This window comes from Oryctolagus cuniculus, chromosome 8 (genome assembly GCF_964237555.1).
Source record: "Oryctolagus cuniculus chromosome 8, mOryCun1.1, whole genome shotgun sequence".
Classification (NCBI taxonomy): Eukaryota; Metazoa; Chordata; class Mammalia; order Lagomorpha; family Leporidae; genus Oryctolagus; species Oryctolagus cuniculus.
The window spans coordinates 106,498,568-106,519,051 of record NC_091439.1 but is presented as its reverse complement, the minus strand read 5'-3'; positions in this window follow the sequence as shown (position 1 = coordinate 106,519,051).

The following is a 20,484-nucleotide window of genomic DNA, read 5'->3' as shown; positions in this document are numbered from 1 at the left end:
TGGTCTCCCATGGGGTGCAGGGCCCAAGCACTTGGGCCATCCTACACTGCACTCCCTGGCCACAGCAGAGAGCTGGCCTGGAAGAGGAGCAACCGGGACAGAATCCGGTGCCCCAACCGGGACTAGAACCCAGTGTGCCGGCGCCGCAAGGCAGAGGATTAGCCTAGTGAGCTGCAGCGCTGGTTCCTTTGGTTCTTCTTTAAAGATAATTAGTTTCAAAAAGAAAAAAAGGGGGGAAGGAAAAGAAAATAAGGGAAAAAACACCGTTGAGAAGAAATAACAAAGAACAGCCCTTGTTTAGACTGTTGAGGAATTGTTCTTGATTTTTTATTCCATCCTTTCATTTCTTTCTTTTTATTTCCCTTTCTTTCTTGGATTGAACATGAGAGGAGGGAGGAGCGGGGTTGAGAGGGAGGAGAGGGGTGGTGGGAAGAATTACTACGATCCTATATTGTATTTGTGAGATACATACAGATAATAAACATTTAAAAAGAAAAGAGAGAGAGAAATTGTTGACTTATGGAGAAAAGCATTAAAATTGGAAAGGGGAAAATGTTGCAAAAAAAGTCTCTTCTGTTGAGGAACAGTGTTTCCTTCTTCATACTATTTGTTGAACTATTTTACTTAATAAAAGGGTTAACTTTACAATCATTAAGTAAACTGTGAATAGATCTTTGTAAAAATTAAGAATGGGAATGGATGAGGGAGGAGGAAGAAGATTGGAGCGTGGACAGGAGGGAAGGATGGGTGGAAGGTATCTCTATGTTTCTGAATCATGAAACTTGCATAATTTAAATAAAATTTTTAAAAAAGGAAAGATATTATCTCATATTTTAAAAATTCAAATTTGAAGTTTATAAGAATGGGGTAAGTTCTTCCACTGGAATGGGAAAAAATACAGAAAGCCCATAGAGATATAGGATTGGATTTCAAGATTTGACTAATGGAAGATGAGGATGATGTCCACTGATGGCAGGGGATCAAGAAAAATGGAAAATCATAACCTTTGATAAGAAATCTGGGTGATGTTATGAAAGTGAATATAGGTGTGCATTAGAAAATGAGATGAGAGTGGTGAAAAAATAATAAGAAATATCAATAACTGACTTCTTCCTTCATCTTTTATTTTTGTCAATTGGGGCAATTCTAATGATAATGTGGGAGAATAGAAAATATTTCAGGAATACCAGATATAAGTTGAGAAGATCCCAGGCTCTTTTTAGAAGATATAAAATTGTACTTTGTTATGAGATACTCTTATTCTCTGTTTTCATGAGAAAAACCCCTTTTTCACAATCTCTGTAAAAAACCTACTACTTAAAACATTCAAAATTCAGATAAGCCTCCCAGCTAAACTCTTCATTTCTAGTCTCTTGTACTACTTTCAGAATTTTTTAAAAACTTTTATTTAGTAAATATAGTTTTCCAATGTACAGTTTATGGATTAGAATGGCTCCCCCCCCCATAAGTTCCCTTCCACCCGCAACCCTCCCATCTCCCGCTCCCTCTCCCATTCCATTCACATCAAGATTCATTTTCAATTATCTTTATATACAGAAGATGGATTTAGTATATAGTAAGTAAAGATTTCATCAGTTTGCACCCACACAGAACATAAAGTGTAAAATACTGTTTCAGTACTAGTTATAGCATTACTTCACATTGGACAACACATTAAGGACAGAGATCCCACATGGGAAGTAAGTACACAGTGACTCCTGTTGTTGACTTAACAAATTGACACTCTTGTTTATGGTGTCAGTAATCTCCCTAGGCTCTAGTCATGAGTTGCCAAGGCTATGGAAGTGGAAGTTCTCTCCTGCCTTCAGAGAAAGGTACCTCCTTCCTTGAAGACCTGTTCTTTCCATTGGGATCTCACTCACAGAGATATTTTTTTTTTTTTTTTTTTTTTTTTTTTTTTGCCAGAGTGTCTTGGCTTTCCATGCCTGAAATACTCTCATGGGCTCTTCAGCCTGATCTGAATGCCTTAAGGGCTGATTCTGAGGCCAGAGTACTGTTTAGGACATCTGCCATTCTAAGAGTCTGCTGTGTATCCCACTTCCCATGTTGGATCGCTCTCTCTTTTTATTCTATCAGTTAGTATTAGCAGACACTAGTCTTGTTTGTGTGATCCCTTTGACTCTTAGTCCTTTCATTATGATCAATTGTGAACAGAAATTGATCACTTGGACTAGTGAGATGGCATTGGTACATGCCACCTTGATGGGATTGTATTGGAATCCCCTGGCACATTTCTAACTCCACCATTTGGGGCAAGTCCGATTGAGCATGTCCCAAATTGTACATCTCCTCCCTCTCTTATTCCCACTCTTATATTTAACAGGGATCACTTTTCAGTTAAATTTAAACACCTAAGAATAATTGTGTTCTACTTATAGAGATTCAGCCAATAGTATTAAGTAGAACAAAAAAAAAAATACTGAAAGGGATAAAATATTAAGTTGTTCATCAACAGTCAGGACAAGGACTGATCAAGTCACTGTTTCTCATAGTGTCCATTTCACTTCAACATGTTTCCTTTTTTGTGGTTGGTTAGTTGTCACCGATCAGGGAGATCATATGATATTTGCCCCTTTGGGACTGGCTTATTTCACTCAGCATGATGTTTTCCAGATTCCCCCATTTTGTTGCTGCTATGTAGTATGCCATGGTGTACACATAGCATAATTTATTTACTCATTCTTCAGTTGATGGGCATTTGGGTTGATTCCATGTCTTTGCTATTGTGAATTGAGCTATGATAAACATGGAAACACAGATAGCTCTTTCATATGCTGACTTCATTTACCTTGGGTAGATTCCTAGGAGCGGGATGGATGGGTCATGTGGAAGGTCTATAATCAGACCTCTGAGGCATATCCACACTGTCTTGATAATGGCTCTACCAGTTTACATTCCCACCAACAGTGGGTTAGGGTGCCCTTTTCCCTACATCCTTGCCAGCATTTGTTTTTTGTTGTTTGCTGATTTCTATAGGAGAGCCATTCTAAAGGGGATGAGGTGAAACCTCATTGTGGTTTTGATCTGCATTTCTCTGATGGCTAGTTATCCTGAGCATTTTTTTCATGTGTCTGTTGGCCATTTGGGTTTCCTCTTTAGAAAAAAAAATATCTGTTTAAGTCTTTTACCCATTTCTTAACTGGATTGTTTGTTTTGTTGTTGTTGAGTTTCTTAATCTCTCTCTATATTCTGGTTTTTAAACCTTTATCAGTTGTATAGTTTGCAAATATTTTCTCCCTTTTTGTCATTTTTCTCTTCACTTTCCTGATTGTTTCTTTTGTATTGATGAAGATTTTCAGTTTGATGTAAGCCCATTTGTTGATTTTTGCTTCGATTTTGTTTGCCTCTGGGGTCTTTTCAAGAATGCTATGTTCTGTGTCAATGTCTTGTAGGGTTTCCCCAATCTTCTCTAATAATTTGTTGCTATCCAGTCATAGACTCCTTAGTCCATTTTGAGTGGATGTTGGTGAAATGTGTCATGTAAGGGTTTTTTTTTCATGCTTTTGCATGTGGCAATCCAGTTTTCCCAGCACCATTTGTTGAAGAGACTGTCCTTGCTCCAAGGGTTGATTTTAACTCCTTTGTCAAAGATAAGTTGGTTGTAGATGCTTGGATTGATTTCATGTCTTTCTATTCTGTTCCATTGATCTATCTACCTGTTTTTGTACTGGTACTACACTGTTTTGATTATAACTTCACTGTATTATGTCTTGAAATCTGGCATTGTGATGCCTCCAGCTTTGCTTTTGTTGTATAATATTGTTTTAGCTATTGGGGAACTCTTGTGTTTCCAGATGAATTTCAAAATCATTTTTTCTATATCATAGAAGAATTTCTTTGGTATTTTGGTTGGTATCATAGTGAATCTGTAAATTTTTTTGGTAGTTTAGACATTTTGATAATATTGATTCTTCCAATCCATGAACATGGAAGATGTTTCCATTTTTTTGTATCTTCCTCTACTTCTTTCTATAATATTTTATAATTCCCATTATAGATTCTTTGACACTCTTGGGTAAATTTATTCCAAGGTATTTGATATTTTGGTAGCTATTGTGAATGGGATTGCTATTAGAAGCTCTTTCTCAGTTGTTGTATTGTCTGTGTACAAAAATCTGTTGATTTGTGTGTGTGTGTTGATTTTGTATCCTGCTACCTTTCTAAACTTTTCCATGAGTCCAATAGTCTCTAAGTGGAGTCTTTTGGATCCTCTCTGTATAGGATCCTGTCATTTGCAAATAGAGATAGTTTGACTTCCTCCTTTCCTATTTGTACCCCCTTTGATTTCTTCTTTTGTCTAATGTCTCTGGCTAAAACTTCCAGGACTACATTGAACAGCAACAGTGAGAGTGGGCATCCTTGTCTGGTGGTGGATCTCAGTGGAAATGGTTCCAACTTTTCCCCATTCAACAGGACACTGGCAGTGGGTTTGTCATAGATTGCCTTGATTGTGTTGAGGAATGTTTTTCTATACCCAATTTGCTTAAAGTTTTCATCGTGGAAATATGTTGTATTTTGTCATATGCTTTCTCTGCATCTACTGAGATAATATGGATTTTATTCTTCAATTTGTTAACATCATGTATCACATTGATTGATTTACAAATGTAGAACCATCCCTGCATACCAGGAACAAATCCCACTTGGTCTGGGTTGATATAAGTTTCTGATGTTGTTGGATTCAATTGGCTTGTATTTTGTTGAGAATTTTTGCAGCTATGTTGATCAGAGATACTGGTCTATAGTTTTCTTTCTCTGTTGTTTCTTTTTCAGGTTTAGAAATTAAGATGATACTGGCTTCATAGAATTTGGGAGGACTCTTTTCCTTTATATTGTTTTGCATAGCCTGAGAAGAACTAGCATTATTTCTTCATTAAGGGTTTGGTAGAATTCAGTAGTGAAGCCATGTGGTCCTGGGCTTTTTTTTTCTCTTTTTTTTTTTGGGGGGGGGGAAGGGTTTTTATTACTGATTTGAGTTCTCTCTGGGTTATTGGTCTGTTAGGTTTTCTATGTCTTCATGGCTCAATTTAGGTATTTAGTATGTCTCCAGAACTCTATCCATTTCTTTTAGATTTCCCATTTTGTAGGCAGACTCTCTTTGTACTAATTTCTGATGGTTCTTTTTATTTCTGTGGTGTCTATTGCTATATTTCCTTTTCCACCTCTGATTTTATTAATTTGTGCCTTCTCCCTCTTTTTAATTTGGTTAGTTGAGCCAATGGTGTATCAATTTTGTTTATTTTTTTTTTCAAAAAAACAGTTCTGCCCTGTGTGATTTGTTCCATCCTGTTGCTATTCCACCATCTTGGAAACCCATCTCCTTCCATTTTTATCAGCATAAAAGGAACATCAGTTTTTCCCATTTCAAAAAAGGAAATCATTTCTTTTCTATATAGTCCCTTCAGTCAGAAACTGATTTCTTGCCTATCATCACAACTATACTTATCAAAGACATGAATTACTCTGATACATCTCTCTGATACATCTGTTTCTTCTGACTGTTTTTAATCAGTGTACTTTTTTTTTTTTTTTTTTTTTTTTTTTTTACAGGCAGAGTGGCAGTGAGAGAGACAGACAGAGAGAAAGGTCTTCCTTTGCCGTTGGTTCACCCTCCAATGGCCACAGCTGGTGCACTGCGGCCGGCACACTGCGCTGAACCGAAGGCAGGAGCCAGGTGCTTCTCCTGGTCTCCCATGGGGTGCAGGGCCCAAGGACTTGGGCCATCTTCCACTGCACTCCCGGGCCACAGCAGAGAGCTGGCCTGGAAGAGGGGCAACCGGGACAGAATCCGGCTGTCTCGACTGGGACTAGAACCCTGTGTGCTGGTGCTGCAGGCGGAGGATTAGCCTAGTGAGCTGCAGCGCCAGCCCTTAATCTGTGTACTCTTGACTATCAACCCAAAACTCATCAATCTGTAAAATCACATAGACTTAAGTGTTTTGAGAATAAATCTCATATAAAACTAACATGGTCCTCATTCTAAACATGAAAATTAACGTACAGAGAAAATAGTTAATTTCAATATTAAACAGATTCAATGACAGAGTCATAGTTAAAAACTTTGAGTTCTGACTCCAGTGTTTTTTTCTGTTAACTTATATACTGCAATACCATTTATTTGTTCCCTGTTTGCTTTTCTGAATGAATCTGATGTCATAATAAAAGAAGACTTACAGGAATGTCTTATATAATAGAGTTTTACAAATTCATTGTTTTGAAGTTTTTCTTATAAATCACAGGAGTCTATGGATATTGTGCAGGATTTGGAGACTGATTTTTGTTTCTCGGTATGAAATGAGGATAATAATGGCATTACTTCTACAGAGCAGGATCTCCTATGTAGCCTGAAATGCAAGATCTTTTCCATCACATTCAATCAGAAATACGCATTTTCTTGTTTTAGAAAGAAAGCCTGAGATAGGACTGAAGTGCAGAAGACTGAGGATGCCCTGTAGGAGGGAAACAACCAAGGGCAGCAGGGTAGTTTAGAAGAAGAAACTAAGCAAAAATGTCTGAATTTAATATTCAGACTGTACTGGGAGTTCTGGAGCATCAATCACTCTGCAGAGTTGCTCTTTGACATGGAGGGAGTGGCCACTTTCATCTCTGTGTCTACCAAGGCCAGCCATTGGCTAAGGGCAGTAAGTGGAGACAGCTGGGCATGAAGCATAGTGCACATATTCTTTTTTTAAAAGATTTATTTTATTTATTTGAAAGAGTTAGAGAGAGAGGTAGAGCCAGAGAGAGAGAGGTGCCTTCCATCTGCTGGTTCACTCTCCAGATGACCGCATCTGCTGGAACTGCTAGAATCAAAGCCAGGAGTTAGGCGTTTCTTCCTGGTCTCCAACGTGGTTGCAGGGGTCCAAGGACTTGAGCCATCCTCTACTGCTTTCCCAGGCCATAGTAACTTTGCCCTGTCATTTTCCCAAAGATATTTTCTAATATATGCTTTGAACTTCCTGTCATCTTTTACTGGGAGGTTTTCTTCCTTTACCTTCTTTCGTATTGATGACTGTGTTTCTGTGTTTCTGTGTGTAACCCATCTTTAAGCATCTTTTGCAGGGCTGGACTAGTGGCGACAAATTCTTTCAATTTCTGTTTGCTATGGAAGGTCTTTATTTCACCTTCATTCACAAATAAGAGCTTTGCAGGATATAATATTCTGGGCTGGCAGTTTTTCTCTCTTAATACCTAGGCTATGTCAAGCCATTCCCTCCTAGCCTGTAGGGTTTCTGATGAGAAGTCAGCTGTGAGTCTAATTGGAGATCCTCTGAGAGTAATCTGACTCCCCTGACACCTAACTCACCTCCTGTTATAGTTACACATTCTCTCCTCTGCCACTCCTCAGTTTCTTTCCCCAGGAAGCTCTTCGAGGATATGGTAAGCATATTCACCATTTGCCGTTGTGTGTAGCACTAGCTTCCCGTGGCAGGTAAGTATGTTGTTCTTTTATGGAATGTTCTATAGCTGTTGTTTAGGCCAAGACGACTTAAGATGTTTCTCAATTTCCCCATTTCTGTGTTAATCTTCAGTCTAGTTCTTCTTTAAATCATTTAATGTGTTTAAGCCTCCTGTTGTTATTGTTGAATTGTATAATTCTTTTTTCAATTTTTTCAGTTTTACTTAAATCTTGTGTATTTTGGGGCTCTGTTGTTAGATTCATATGTTTGTGATTGTTATGCTTTCCTGTGCTTTAATCCATAATTATAAAATGCCCTTTCCCCCCTAGTAATAATTTTTAAAGTTGTTTATATTATATTATTATAGCCACCTCAGCTCCCTTTTGAATATTGTTTGCATGTTATACAATTTTCCATCCTTTTACTTGCAAGCAATTTGTGTTCTTGAAATTAAGTATGTACTTTGCATAGTTAGAAAAGTTTCTTTTTCATGTGAGCTTGGAATATTCTTCAGGAAACCCCATGTTAATCCATAAAATGTTCAATACACTTGAAATAACTTAACTTATATAAAGTATATTCCTCAATTATGGTGAAGTTACATCAGAAATTAACAAAAAGAGGAAAACTGAAAGATAAGGACCTATTTGGGAATTAAGTGCTCCAATACAAGATAAGTCACATAATAAATTCTAAAAAATTAAGAAATATTTTGAGATTAAAGAAATATAAGCCACAACATATATTATTATAATACACATTTAATTATCAATGCAAATGATATTAAGTCCATTTACAAGACCAGTAAAAGTAATGAAATATTTTGAAATAAGTTTAATGATGTATACACTGAAGCTAAAAAACTATAGAAAGAAATAAAGAAAATCTAAATAAATGGAAAGAAATATTTTGTTCATAGATTAGAATTCTCAATATTTTTAATAAAGTAATATGCTCCAAACTGATCTATAGATTTATTGCAGTCACTGTTAGAATCTCAACTGGCTTCCTTGGAAAAACTGACAAATTGCTTCTTTTTTTTTTTTTTTTTTTTTTTGACAGGCAGAGTTAGGCAGTGAGAGAGAGAGACAGAGAGAAAGGTCTTCCTTTTTCCGTTGGTTCACCGCCCAAGTGATCTGAAGCCAGGATCCAGGTGCTTCTCCTGGTCTCCCATGTGGGTGAAGGGCCCAAGGACCTGGGCCATCCTCCACTGTACTCCCGGGCCACAGCAGAGAGCTGGACTGGAAGAGGAGCAACCAGGACAGAATCTGGCGCCCCTACCGGGACTAGAACCCTGGGATGCCGGTGCCGCAGGCAGAGTATTAGTCCAGAGAGCCATGGCGCTGGCCCAACAAATTGCTTCTAACACTAGTATGGAATACAAAAGGACTTAGGAAGTTCAAAACATCTTTTAAAAAAGAATAAAGTTAGAGAATTTATGCTTTGGGTTTAAAAACATGTTGCTATGGTATATAAATTAAGGATGTTTTGGTACTGGAATAAGGGTAGAAATATAAGCCAATAGAACAGACTTGAGAGTAGAAATAAACCCATGTGTGTATGGTACGACAATTGGATAGCCACACACAAAAGAATATTGTAGCATTATCTTACCATATACAAAAGTCAAAATTGGTAAAATGCCTATATAAAAGATTTAAGATTCAAAGTTAGGGGCCGGCATTGGGATGCAAAAGGTTAAGCCCTGCCTGCGATGTCAATACTCCTTATGAGCCCAGTTCAAGTTCTAGTTGCTCTACTCTGGTTCCAACTCCCTGCTAATGTGCCTGGAAATTATCTGGGCCACTCTCACCCCCAGGGGATACCCGGGCAGAGATGAGAGTTTTATCTCATTTCTTAGTGACTAATATGTTGATCATATTTTCATACACTTTGAGCATATTTGTACATCTGTTTATTTCTTCATTTTTATTAGGCTGCCTCTTTATAACTGAGTAAGAATTATTTGTATATTCTGGATGCATGTCCCTCATGAGTTACATAAGAAACCATTTTCTTCCATTAGCTAGGTTGTCTTTTACATTTCCTGATATATTTTATTTTTTTCTTTTTTTAAGATTTATTTTATGTATTTGAAATACAGAGTGACTTAGAAAGGGACAGGAGGGGACTTCCAGATATATACTCAAAAAAGATATGCTTTTACTCAAAAACATGAATGTTCATAGCAGCATTTTTCATAATAATGAAAAACTTTTAAACAACACAATTATCTCTTTGTTGATTAATGGATACATATAATCATATAATATAATACAACTCAGCAATAAAAGGGACTGAAGTATTAGTTCACACTGCAATTTAAATGTTAAAAAGTATATGCTAAGTGATTAAGTCAGTCATAAAAGCTATGTATTATATGGTTTATATAAGTGTCTGAAAAAGGCAAATTTATTGGCATAATACAAAGGTCAGTGGTTGCCAGGGGATGATGGGATATGACTGTTAATGGGTGAGGGACTTTTTTAGGGAATAAAGGCAATATTCCAAAATTATTTAGTGGTAATTGTTGCATAATCCTGGTGATATATTGAAGCCATTGAATTTTACATTTAAAAGGGTGACTTACTGTATGTTTATTCTATCTCAGTGACTCTGCCATTGTAATGCAGTTTGCAAGAGCATCTGTGTTATGGGTGATGAAAGCAGTTATCCTGGAACGGGATGGGGATGCCTTTCTGACTGCCCTTTCCCTCTCACAGGGACCCCATCACACCTCAGCCTTTTCCCTCTCTGCTGTGATTTGGATACATGTTTGGGTGCTGAAGATCCCCCAGAGGTGCATATGTTAAAGTTTTGGTCCTTAAAGTCCTCATGTTAATGGTACTTAGATATTAAATCCAATGGTGGTGCTTGAAGGTGAGACCTTTGGGGAGTGTTTGGATGGGATTAGGCTGTAATAGAAACCCTGTGATCAAGTGGTGGTGGTTTCATTAGAGATCAGGATACACAGATACATGTGTGCTCCCTGCCTCTTCCCGTGTGATGCCTTGTGAACCTCAGAGACTCTGGTCTCACCAGAGGATAAGTCAATGGATTCTGCCATCATGGGCTGTGTACTGCAGGACCTTTTCCTTCAAATTAGTTATCTATATTTCAATATTTCATTTTGGTGGTTAAAAGCAGAGTAATACTCTCTGTTAAAAGAGCATTCTGACAACAAAGTGTCAAAGTTGCTTATGCTAGAATATTTTAAGCTAGGTTGCAATAGAAACTGACCCACAACACCCAGTGGTTTAAAACCTGGCCAAATCAAGTCACCTTCCGCTTTCTGCAAAGAATATTTTACCAGCACTCTGTCACACCCATTTGTTTTCATATTGTTTCTGACTGCTTTTACATTAAGGTGGATCGTTGAATTGAGTGGAAAGTGAGCTTTGGATGCAAGAAGAGTCAATGAAAGAAAAATAGAAAGGAGTGAGAAATAATCAAACGAGGTGTTTTCATCGAAATCATGCATTTTGTGATTTCAGAAAGTACTACATCTTGCTTATTCTGTTCATTGAATGAGCATCAAAGAGCCTTGTATTACAATTTAAATCTCTCCAGAGAGTTTCATGATCCTTCTTCTGCAACAAACAACATTTATGAGTTCCTTCCTCAGAGTTCCCGTGTGTGTGGGAATGAGTCCCTGGGCAGTGGAGCTCCCCAGCCTGGCTCCGGCTTGTGCTCCTGGATCGATGTGCCCCCCTGCATGTGTCAGGAATGACTGTGGTCCTCTACTCCTACAAGGTTCTGCCTGTGTGTGACACCCTTCAGATTCATACACACATCATCGCCAAAGTGAGTCACCGCCAGTGCCAACTGCTCTTCTAGTCACTCCTCCGTTGTCCACTTCGTTACCTGCGGCAAGTGATTTGAGTGTTTTCTCATCAGTGGGTACAAAGTCAGTCAACCTTATACAGACTCCTTTGGTTTCTGTGAGTGTAAGAAACTTTTATGTTCACTCTTCCCTCTGAAATTTCATTATTTTTTGTCTTTGCAATAAACTGACAACACATAAATGGCAGGAAAAAGAACTTGCACATTTTATTACAAGCCTAGGGCATTAGATTACAAAGTGTAAAGTGGGACAAGATGGCAAATTTTTATGTAGAAGCCAAAGGGATCCAGGCTTGCTAGGGCTTCAGTGAGGAAGCGGGGAGTGCTGGCTGTGTAAGGTTGGCAAGTGCACAGCACAGAAAGCCAGGATGGATTGTCTGTTTTGCAGATGAAGTCTCCCAGGTAAGCATCTGCTATAATCTCTGGATGCGCCAGGAGTCAGACCCCCAATGTCTTCCTCCTATGGATAGATCCTAGGGAGTAGGGATATCAGATAGAAAAAGCTGCCTACATCCACTGGTATTTCACCAATACAGATAGTTGTGGATTTCTTTCTTCTAAGGGAGAGCATTTCAGTGCCATTCCTATGTCTGCAGAAATCTGCACTTTCTCTGAATATTGAACTCAAAATATGGAAAAGACATGTATTTTGGTTGGGTATTTTGCATTGCCACTTAGCTTCATGAACATCAAGCTATTAAAATAAGTCTAAGTAGGGATATACAATTATAACATTACAACTGATGACATATGTTCTACATATGAAAAATTGGAAATCATGTATGACTGTACATGTTAAGAAAGCATATATACATACTAAACTGATCCTCTGTAAAAAAAAAAAAAATTATCAACTCCCAACTTGACTCTCACTGGGATTAAACATGACAATAGGTCTGATCTGATTTCATCATCAGTTAAAAAAAATCATCTATTATTCTTCACTTTATGTTTCTGTGTGGGAGCAAACTGTTGAAATCCTTACTTAGTGTATACTAAGCTGATCTTCTGTATATTAAGATAATCGAAAATGAATCTTGATGTGAATGGAAGGGGAGAGGGAGTGGGAAAGGGGAGGGCTGTGGGTGGGAGGGACGGTATGGGGGGGAAGCCATTGTAACCCATAAATCGTACTTTGGAAATTTATATTCATTAAATAAAAGTTAAAAAAAAAGAAAGCATATATACAGAAAGTTTAGAGAATAACTAGCATTTTGAAAAGTTATTTATTTTTCAAAATAAATCACTAGTAGCTCTTCTTTTCAATTGGTGAACTCCTTACTACATTTTTCATTACTAGAGGGCTTCCAAATATTCATAAAAATTTGGATTAATAGATACATTAATTTTGGGGCAAAAATCCTGAAATCTATGTATATGAGGATTCTTCAAAAATTTGTGAAAAATTCAAAAAGTTCATGAGCAATGCCTATTATGAAAATGCTATGCATGCATTTCAATTTTTGCAAGATAAATTCATATTTTAATTCCATTTTCCTATAAATCTTTGGAAGTATCCTTATATTGTATTGCCAATAATTTGATTTGCAGGTTTGTTTGGAAAGAAAATTGCATTTTCCTAACGTGGAAACTCAACTTTCATTGTTATAATATAGAAATATGAAAAAATCCATTTTAAAAGTAGTCAAGAGCAAACGTATAAAGGGAGAGAAATAGGAAGGATTGTTTCAATGCTATTCTTCAAGTTAGTGTTCTGTAAATGCAAAGTCAGGCTTTGGGACCAAATAATTTATAGAACCTGCATTTACTTATTCCGAGTAAATGTTAGCAGAGACTTGTCATGAATGTACCAAATTATTTCAGCACATCTTTGGTCTCTGTGTTGTCAATCTCTGTCCAATCAAAAATTCACTTTAAAGAAGCTTTAAGATAATAATACACTTTGAAACTATTAAATCTATGAAAAGGATTAGGAATTGAAAAAAATGCTACAAATCATGTTTGTGTTTTCATCAAGCTTTATGAGACTACAGAGTGCCATGTTTCAATGTTCTGATATTGAATCTGAAAGCCACTCAAACATAAGGAAACCAAAAAAGACACACTGGGAAACTTTAGATTCCTTCCGAATTTGCCTGCAAGATATCTTGAGTGCTATCCCATGCTAATATCTGGAAATGTCCCTGATAAATACTAACTATGTGATAAAATGGTTGCTAATGATGCTGTTGTTTTGATAAAGCTCACACCTGTTCAGTGAGCAGAGTAAACAATGTCCTTCAGCAAGTACTAGATGCAAGGCCCCCCAAGGCAATGCCTCCTTGCTGCCTTCTTTTTTTTTTTTTTTTTTTTTTTGACAGGCAGAGTTAGACAGTGAGAGATAGAGAGAGACAGATATAAAGGTCTTCCTTCCATTGGTTCATCCCCCAAATGGCCACCATGGCCGGCACGCTGCACTGATCCGAAGCCAGGAGCCAAGTGCTTCCTCCTGGTGTCCCATGTGGGTGCAGGGCCCAAGCACTTGGGCCATCCTCCACTGCCTTCCCAGGCCACAGCGGAGAGCTGGACTGGAAGAGGAGCAACCAGGACAGGACCAGTGCCCCAACTGGGACTAGAACCTGGGGTACCGCCGCCGCAGGTAGAGGATTCACCTTGTGATCTGTGGCGCAGGCCTTGCTTCCTTCTTATTGTTTCCTCTCTTCTCTCCATGTCTGTTGCTGGATTTTCTTCCCTTGTCCATCATCACTGTAGTATCTCCACTCTTTCCTTTCATTCTCACTTGTAGCACAGGGATACTTCCTATTACTCTTGAGTAAATAAGATTCCATTGAACTCATGTTTACTATGGGAGGAATGATTGCTGGAGAAACACTTCACTCTGTGGGGATTTGCTACCTTTTACTTTGTAAATTTTTGTCAGTCATCTGTTGCCTTTTGGACACCATGGATGCAATCAGCCTTCAAGACTCAAATGTTTCCTGAGCCTCAGGACACTGACCTCTACAAGAAGGCTCCTACCCACTAGTAGCTTCTGCCTTAGTTAAAAGGATTAATATCCATTTACTTTGTAATTAGAAGTCATCACTGTCATTACAAAGTAAGTCTGTAGGAAGTGAGTCACTACTGCTGCCCAGAACACATGATCCTGAAATGTGGGAACAGAATTTGCATCATTTTCTCTCTGTATCTGTCTCTCCTCTCCCTCTCTCTCTCCCTGTCTTTCACTTACTTGGCTTGGCAATATTAGTGCATAAAGATAATTGAAAATGTATCTTGATGAAGAATGGGATGGGAGAGAGAGTGGGAAATGGGATGGATGTGGTTGGGAGGGAGGTTATGGGGGGGAAAGCTGCCATAATTCAAACGTACTTTGGAAATTTATATTTATTAAATAAAGCTTGAAAAAAAGCACACACACACACACAAAATTAAATCCTGGAGCCTCTTTTTTTGTTGTTCTTTGGTTCATATCCCAGCTGAACCAGCCATTAGCTTTATGACCTTTCACATGTCAACAACCTGCTAAGTATATCCATCATAGTTCTACAAAATGGTAGTAATACTAGTACTCACCTTATATAGTGCAATGAGCTTTAAAAGGACTAATATGATAAGCATGTTGTTGCAGACAGACTAATTAAGTCACCACAGACACTGGATTAAAGATGGGTTAAAGATGTCTTCTAGGCTACTTTAAACTCAAATATATACAATGACTTTCATTAAAAGTGCTATCATTGTTAGGAAGGAAGTTAGAAAGTAGACAATGTGTGTAAGAGATATCTAAGGTGATGGAACAAGGACATGAGCTTCAGCCATTCCAGGTTCCTGTTACCCCTGCCTTCTTTCAAGAGACCAGTTCAGTCTCACACCCTGTATTTTGCCCCCACCCCATCCCACCCCCTGCATTCTTCCCCAGGTTTGGAAGCCATGGGACAAACCTGAAGAACCAGTATGGGGAAGTTCATCTCTGCCTATTGTCCCCCACCCTACCCCAGGCCCACCTAAGACATAAAACAGCCCAAACCTGTTGAGGTCTTGGCACCTCTGCCAAGTGTTCTTTCTGTGTACACTCTGGCAGTTGGTCAACATCTGCGAGTTTACTTTCTCTGAATAAGTTTGGTCTCGCTGCGAGTTCGTATTCTGTCTCCTCTCTGTGCCTCTTTTCCTTACGTTTGGTGCCTGTGTGAGGAGGCACCAATCTGTACTTGTTTCCTTACTTAAGGAAAACAAGGCACCTTGGAAAGCAAAAGAAAGCAGCAGCCTTTAGTAGCCTCAGAGGCACACCTGGGAAGCTGCCCAGTATTTCACAGTACAACTTCCTGTCCATATCCTAACTTATAGGTGGTCCCAGCTGTAAGGGAGAAGCTCCCCAGGAGAAACCTCTCTGCTCAGCACCAAATGGATTGCCTAGCCTGATAACACCAGGCAATAAAACTTTCACAGCCTTCCCCCAGTGGACACCCTAGGGGAAATCTCCTTTGCTGGGAGCCAGCTGGGCTACATATTCGGATAGCATGGGAGTAGTAAAACCTTGGGAGAAATTTTACCTAATTCACACTCAGCAAATCCTTTGTCCATGAGAAGAAGGAGGAGGGGAGGAGAAACAGGAAGAAATCATTCCTTTATAAGCCCTAATCTGAATACAGACAGCACACCCAGCTCTCAGCTCTTTCTTGAGCCGCCCACCTGGCCTATCAGGTGTATTCTCTCCTTTAACCATGTAACCTGGCTTTCACCAGTCTCAATGACTGCACGCTCTCTCTGATTCCATCTGGAGAGGTGTCCATGCATTCTGATGGATGCCCTACCCCATTAAACCTTGCTACCTTATTTACCACTTCTTTATATTTCACATCTGAATCTTTCACAAAGACAAGAACCTATTCCACTCATCCACTAACATCATGAACTAAAATTTATTTATTAGCACATTATAAAAAACATAGTTTGATAATTGGAGAAAATTTAGGTTACCTAGGACTCATAAATGTCATCATTCTGCAGCCAAAACAAAATAACTTCTCCCTTTCATAACAAAGTAACTTTTGTCAAGGTTTCCATCCTGATCACTCTAGCAAGTTCATATTTTCCATACTTTCCTATTTCCTTCCTTCTAACACATTTTTGGGACTTCTCAGGAAAAGACAGTGGCAGCTTTTCATTGATACTCACTCTCCTTGTCCAAATATTTCCTTTCACCTTCTACAGGTCACTTCTTGCCAACACGTCTTAAACTTCTGCCCTATCTCCAACCGCTCTCTGAATATGGACACCGGCCAATCTCTTACCTGCTCAATGCAAAACTAAAAACAAGCTTTAACGAACTCTACTGAGAATATGTATTTAAATGAAGGCAAAAGAAAGCTGTCAATTATCACTGACCCTGAAGTCCTTAGTTCATGAGTCTGTAAGAGGTGCCTTCTACTGATCTGTCTTTTTGTAGGTATCAACTTGTCATCATTGTATAAGTGTCAACCAATCTTCCCCTCAAAATAAATGTATTTGCTCATACACCCACCTGGGAGGCCATATCAGATGTGTTTTGATGCTAAAAGAAAAAAAAAAAAAAAACTTTTCTCTATGCCAATATGAAGCCAGATTTTTAACTGAGTCCAGATGATTGGCAACGAAAAGATATAATCTAAAACGTAATACTTTATCCATTTTAGTATTTTTTTTGTTCTAGTACCATTGGTTGAACTCTGTAATTAACACACAATTATTCTTAGGTGTTTAAATTTTAACTGAAAAGTGATCGCTGTTAGGAATTTGGAAAACATTATGCTGAGTGTAATAAGCCAATCCCAAAGGGACAAATACCACTTGTTCTCCTTGATAGGTGACAACTAAATGAGCACCAAAAAGGAAACCTGTTAAAGTGAAATGAACACTATGAGAAACGGTGACTTGATCAGCCCTCACCCTGACTGTTGATGAGCAATGTGATATGTTATCCCTCTTAGTATTTTTGTTTGTTTGTTCTACTTAATACCTTTGGTTGAATACTGTAATCAATACACAATTCTTCTTAAGTGCTGAAACTTAACTGAAAAGTGATCCCTGTTAAATATAAGAGTGGGGATAAGAGAGGGAAGAGATGTGCAATTTGGAACATGCTCAAGCTGACTTACCTCAAACGGTAGAGTTAGAAACATACCAGGGGATTCGAATTCAATCCCATCGAGGTGGCATGTACCAATGCCATCTCACTAGTCCCAGTGATCAATTTCTGTTCACAATTGATCATAATGATAGGACTAAGAACCAAAGGGATCACATAAACAAGAATAGTGTCTGCAAATACTAGCTGATAGAATCAAAAAGGGAGAGAATGATCCAACATGGTAAGTGAGATACACAGCAGACCCATAGAATGGCAGATGTCCTAAACAGCACTCTGGCCTCAGAATCAGCCCTTAAGGCATGCGGATCAGGCTTAAAAGCCCATGAGACTATTTCAGGCATGGAAAGCCAAGACACTCTGGGGGGGGGGGGGGAACCACCTAAATGAAAGATCTCCACGAGTGAGATCCCAGTGGAAAGAACGGGTCATCAAAGAAGGAGGTACCTTTCTCTGAAGGGAGGAGAGAACTTCCACTTTGACCATGGCCTTATCTAAATATGATCAGAGTTAGTGAACTCAGGGGTCTTCCATAGCCTTGGCAGCTCATGACAAGAGCCTAGGGTGGTTACTGAGGTCATAAACAAGAGTGTCAATTTGTTAAGTCAACAACAGGAGTCACTGTGCACTTACTCCTCATGTAGGATCTTTGTCCTTAGTGTGCTGTACATTGAGATTTAATGCTATAACTAGTGCTCAAACAGTATTTTTCACTTTATGTTTCTGTGTGGGAGCAAACTGTTGAAATCTTTACTTAATGTATGCTAAACTGATCTTCTGTATATAAAGAGAATCGAAAATGAATCTTGATGTGAATGGAAGGAGAGAGGGAGTGGGAAAGGGGAGGGTTGCGGGTGGGAGGGACATTATGGGGGGAAAGCCATTGTAATCCATATTCTGTACTTTGGAAATTTATATTCATTAAATAAAAGTTTGAAAGAAAAAAAAAAATAAAATCACATTTTCAGAAAAAAAAAAAAAACTAACATGCAGGGAACTGAGCTCTTTAATATCTTCCCTGACAACAGTATATTTGCAGATGTGTTATACTTACCACCCAGGCAAATTTCTTAAATGATTTTAAAGGCAAAGCAGTGTTTTTACCATCAGATGGAAATGGCTAGAAATTTATGTTAGAAAGCTTTTATTTAATAAATATAAATTTCATAGGTACAGCTTTTGGAATATAATGGTTCTTCTCCCCATAACCGCCCTCCCATACCTACTTCCATCCCATCTCCTACTGTCTCTCACATCCCATTCTTTGTTAAGATTCATTTTTAATTATCTTTATGTACAGAAGATCAACTCTATGTAAGTAAATATTTCAACAGTTTGAACCCACACAGACACACAAAATATAAAAGACTGTTTGAAGAACTACTTTTACCACTGTCTCATTAAGGACAGTGATCCTACATGGGGAGAAAGTGCACCATGACTCTTGTTGATTTAACAATTGACACTCTTATTTTTGACGTCATTGATCACCCAAGGCTCTTGCCATGAGCTGTCAAGGCTATGGAAGCCTTTTCAATCCACAAACTCCATCAGTATTTAGACAGGGCCATAAGCAAAGTAGAAGCTCTCCCCTCCCTTCAGAAAAAGGTACCTCTTTCTTTGATGGCCCCTTCTTTCCACTGGGATCTCACTCATAGAGATCTTTCATTTAGGTCATTTTTTGCCACAATGTCTTGGCTTTCCATGCCTGAATGCTCTCATGGGCTTTTTAGCCAGATCTGAATGCCTTAAGGGCTGATTCCGAGGCCAGAATGCTGTTTAGGACAATTGTCATTCTATGAGTCTGCTCTGTGGCCTGATTCCCATGTTGGATCATACTCTGTTGTTTTTTAATTCTATTTATTATTATCAGCAGACACTTGGTCTTATTTATGTGATACTTTTAACATTTATTCCTGTCTTTATGATCAGTTATGCACTTAAAATGATCATTTTAACTAGAAAGATGGCATTAGTACCTGCTAACTTAATGGGATTTGGAGTCCCATGGCAAGATTTTAGCTTTACCCTTAGGTGTAAGTCCATGGGAAGGTGTCTCGACTGCACATCTTCTCCTTCTCTTATCCCCACTCTTATTTTTATAGGGCTCAATTTTCAATTGGATTTAAATACCTAAGAATAATTCTGTGTTAAGTAAAGTGTTCAACCAATTATATTAGGTAGAAAAAGAAAATGGTGAAGAGAATAAAATGATAAGCTGGTCCTCAACAGTCAGGACAAAAGCAGATCAAGATAATGATTCTCATTGTGTCAGTTTCACTTTTACAGGTTTCCTTTTAGGGGCTCAGTTATTTGTCACAGATCAGGGAGAAAACATGATAGTTGTCCCTTTGGGACTGGCTTATTTCACTCAGTATGATGTTTTCCAGATTCCTCCATTTTCTTGTAAATGACAGGATTTCACATTTTGACCACTGTATAGTATTCCATAGAGTACATATCTCATAATTACTTTATCCAGTCTCTGTTGATGGGCATTTTGGTTGATTCCATGACTTAGCTATTGTGAATTGAGCTGCAATAAATATGGAGGTTCAGATAGCTCTTTTATTTGCTGGTTTAATTTTCCTTGGGTGAATTCCAAGGAGTGAAATGGCTGGGTGATATGGTAGGAGTATATTCAGATATCTGAGGTATCTCCAAAATGTCTTCCACAGTGGCTTTAATGGCTTGCATTCCCACCAGCAATGGATTAGTGTGCCTTTTTCCCCCTCATCCTCACCAGCATTTGTTGTTTGTTGATTTAAGTATGATAACCATTATAACCAGGGTGAGGTAAAGCCTCATTGCTGTTTTCATTTTCATTTCCCTGACGATTAATGATACTGAACATTTTTTCACGTGGCTGTTGGCCATTTGGATTTTCTCTTTTAAAAAATGTCTGTTTAAGTCCTTGGCCAATCTGTTAAGTGGGTTGTTTGTTTTGTTGTTGTGGGGTTTCTTGATCTCTTTGTAGATTCTGGTTATTAATCCATTATCAGTTGCATAGATCACAAATAATTTATCCCATTCTGTCAGTTGCCTCTTCACTTTCCTGACTGTTCCTTTTGCAGTACAGAAGCTTCTCAATTTGATGTAATCCCATTTGTTAATTCTGACTTTGGCTTCCTGTGC